The sequence below is a fragment of the Cebus imitator genome, unplaced genomic scaffold, assembly GCF_001604975.1.
Source record: "Cebus imitator isolate Cc_AM_T3 unplaced genomic scaffold, Cebus_imitator-1.0 Scaffold136, whole genome shotgun sequence".
NCBI lineage: Eukaryota > Metazoa > Chordata > Mammalia > Primates > Cebidae > Cebus > Cebus imitator.
The window spans coordinates 2,802,446-2,806,237 of NW_016107451.1; positions in this window are offsets into that span (position 1 = coordinate 2,802,446).

Sequence of the window (3,792 nt, forward strand, 5' to 3'; positions counted from 1 at the left end):
TGCCCAGGCTGGAGTGCAGTGGCTATTCACAGGCACGATCCCACTACTGATCAACATGGGAGTTTTGACCTGCTCTGTTTCCAACCTGGGCTGGTTCACCCCTCCTTAGGCAACCTGGTGGTCCCCCGCTCCCGGAAGGTCACCATATTGATGCTAAACTTAGTGCGGACACCCGATCGTCAGAGCGCGCTACAGGCCAGAACTCCTGGACTCAAGAAATCCTCCAGCCTCAGCATCCCGAATAACTGGGACTACGGGCACTCACCACCGCGCCTGGCCTTTCTTTCCAATCTTAGCTTTTTGTTTCTTTTTCTTGCTTCATTGCATAGCAATTTGCTTGTTGGAAGTTGTCTTGCAGTTCACTAAAATATTGAGATTTTTAAAGGTATTTTTTCTCTGTGTGTTTCATTTTGCCCAAGCTCACCATAGTTTCTACAACTATGCTTTTGAGTTCACTGTTGCTCTCTTCTGCAATATCTCATCTTCCACTATTTCCATCCACTGTATTTTTCATTTTGGACATTGTAGTTTCCATCTCTAAAAGTTTTCTTTGGTCTTTTAAAATATGATCATGCTCCTACACAGTCAATATTTCTTTTAGCTTAACACATGACATACATTTGATAACTGTTTTAATGTTATTGTCTACTAATTTTATCATCAGTGTCATTTCTAGGTCAGCGTCAATTGTTCGATTACTTCTCCATTACGGGTAGTGTTTTCTCGTTTCTTTGCATGCCTGGTAACCATTGATTGGATGGCAGACATTTGTGAATTTTACCTTGTGGTGTACTACATATTTTTGTATATATCTATACGTAATCTTGATCTCTGACAGAGTGGTGGGCCAAAGGAAAAAAAAAAAAGACAAAGAAAATGAATGTATAAATAATCTTGAGTTTTGTTCTGAAAAGTAATTAGGTTACTTGGAAACAGTTTGGTCCTTTAGTTAGGTGGGCCCAGAGCTGTATTAGGTAGGGTTACTTTTTCCCCACTACTCAGCTAATAGCCTGAGGCCCCTTGGATTAATGCACTCTGGCTATCAGGAACAGATTCTGAGAGCTATTCCATCTCTTTGTTTTTTTTTTCTTTTAAGACAGAGTCTCGCTCTGTTGCCCAGGCTTGGGTACAACGGCACAATCTCGGCTCACTGCAACCTCTGCCTCCTGGGTTCAAGCAATTCTCCTGCCTTAGTCTCCCAAGTAGTTGGGATTACAGGTGCCCACCACCACGCCTGGCTGATTTTCATATTTTATGAAATATGAAATTTCATATAATATGAAATTAGAGACTGGGTTTTGTCATGTTGGTCAGGCTGGTCTTGAACTTCTGACCTCAGATGATCTGCCTGCCTCAGCCTCCCAAAGTGCTGGGATTACAGGCGTGAGCCACTGCACCCGGTCTATTCCCTCTTATCTTTTTGGGTGGTTCTTACCCCAGCCTCAGATCATTTCCACTTGATTAATACTCAACTGAATAGTTGAGGGGACCTTCAGAGTATCTCCAGCACTCTTTCTCTGTAGTTCTCCTCTCTCCAGTGCTCTGCCTTACAAACTTTAGCCTCTTTGTCTTCCCCCAGGCCCCTGGACATGTCTTGTTAATGAGGGGAGCCTTGGCATGGGAACTTTCTCCAGGTGACAAGTCAGTAGGGCTCACCTGCATTTCCTCATTTCTCTTGTTGATCACTGTTTGCTGTTGTCTAATGTGTAGGTAGCACCTTGAGTGCCATTTCTTTTCATCTGTTTGGTTTTGTCTTTTAAGACATTTCAGAAGGGAGGGTAAATCTAGTCTCTGTGACTCTGTTCTGAAAAAGAAGTTCCTGGCATCACAGTGGCATTGGAGTTGGTCAGGAAGTGTCAGAGCTGGCTCTACACAGGAGCTGGGAGGCTTTTCTTCCTTTATACCAGTTGGCACCCCTGCCCCCAGAGAAGGACTAATCCTACTGTCAGTGCCTTCAAGCTCTCAGGAGCTGGGTGCCAACTGGGTCAGTAACCAGGGAGAGGAGGTAACTGGTGTGCCCATGGGGAACCAGAGCTGGCATATCCATTATAACTCTGTCAACAGAATGCTTCTTCACCGAGGTTCCAACCACCACTTCTCCAGCCAGCCCAGTTGGGTTAGGGTGCCTTCCTCTAAGGGCTCTGACCTCACTTCCAGTTAATGACCTCACCTGGCCATACCTGGAGGGGATTAGCACCCACAGCTTCCCAGCTGGCAACATTAGACACTACCTAGCAACAACAATGACAAACTTCCATTTTTGAGCAGTTACTATTTGCCAGGCCCTGAGCTACCTACCAAATTGAGGCCAGGAGAGGGAAAGCCGCTCACCCAAGTGACGCCACTGGAAAGGGGAAAAAGGGGGATTCAACACTTACCTCTGGAGACCTGGGGGATGGTCTGTGAACATACATCCTGGGAACTTTCTGAGGCTCTGGGTCCCATCCTCCATTTTTGCCTGGGCTACTGTCTGTTTCTGGCTTTTGTTTGCCTCTGGGTCTGAAACCCTATCCCGAATCTGCTTAGTTCTGGGGCATGGCATGGTGTGCGGGACACACACTGACTTTGTTAACAGACAGGCTGAGGTTCAAATCCTACTTTCTAACTGTGACCTTGAGGGAGTCACTAAATTCTTGCTGAGCCATAAGAATCACTTCTACAAAATGGGGTAGTGGTATTATTTCACAGGGTAAAGGTGAGGATTAAATGAGATAATGTCTAAAAAGTGCTTACTTCCACCTGGGTGTTCACTGCATGGTGCTGAGACGTACAGTGTCTGATCAGGTACTGTCTCTCTGTCCTAACAATAAGTAAAAAGTAGGGCCGGGCACGGTGGCTCACACCTGTAATCCCAGCACTTTGGGAGGCGGAGGTGGGCAGATCACCTGAGGTTGGGAGTTCGAGACCAGCCTGACAAACATGGAGAAACCCCCATCTCTACTAAAAATACAAAATTAGCCAAGTGTGGTGGCGGGCGCCTGTAATCCCAGCTACTTGAGTCAGGAGAATCGATTGAACCCAGGAGGCCTAGGTTGCGAGGAGCCGAGATCATGCCTAGGCAAGAAGAGCAAAACTCTGTCTCAAAAAAAAAAAAAAGTTTAACAAACTGGAAAATCAATTCTTCTTAGATCCTTTAGAGAAGTGAGGTCATGGGGAAAACCACTACCCTCAAAACTGAACACAGAGAAGCAGAAAGCCCCAAGCAGAAACCTCTAGAACTGGTAGGTACCAGGGCAGCACAACCTAAACTGTAATTGAAGAATTGCTGGAGGCTCAGTATGTGCAAATCTGAATGGTAAACATTCCAGCAAGATCCAGCCATAGGGGCGCCCCCACATGTTTGTGACTTTAATCTTCAGGATCTCTATCCTGTCCTCCTGGTGAATGTCAGAGAAAAATCCCCAGGTGCTTTCAGCATGAGGATGGGAAAAGTAACCATTTTGAAATATGCCAGAGCATTCTGTTCTTAACAAGGCCTGCTCTCAAGAACTATGTTACCCCAGCCCAATCTTCTGCAGCTTTATCAGAGCCTAGCTGACCTGAAGGAAGGGTAATAGCCAACTCCACTCTCCTCTACCCATCTTGCCCCACCTAAGGGGAGGAAAAAATGGAGAAGCACTGGTGAACCTCACAGTCCAGGAGGGTTCCTGGGCTGTTTAAAAGAGTGAGAGCTGGCCGGGTGCAGTGGCTCACACCTCAAATCCCAGCTCTTTGGGAGGCCAAGGCGAGCAGATAATGAGGTCAGGAGTTTGAGACCAGACTGACCAACATGGTGAAACCCCATTTCTTTTT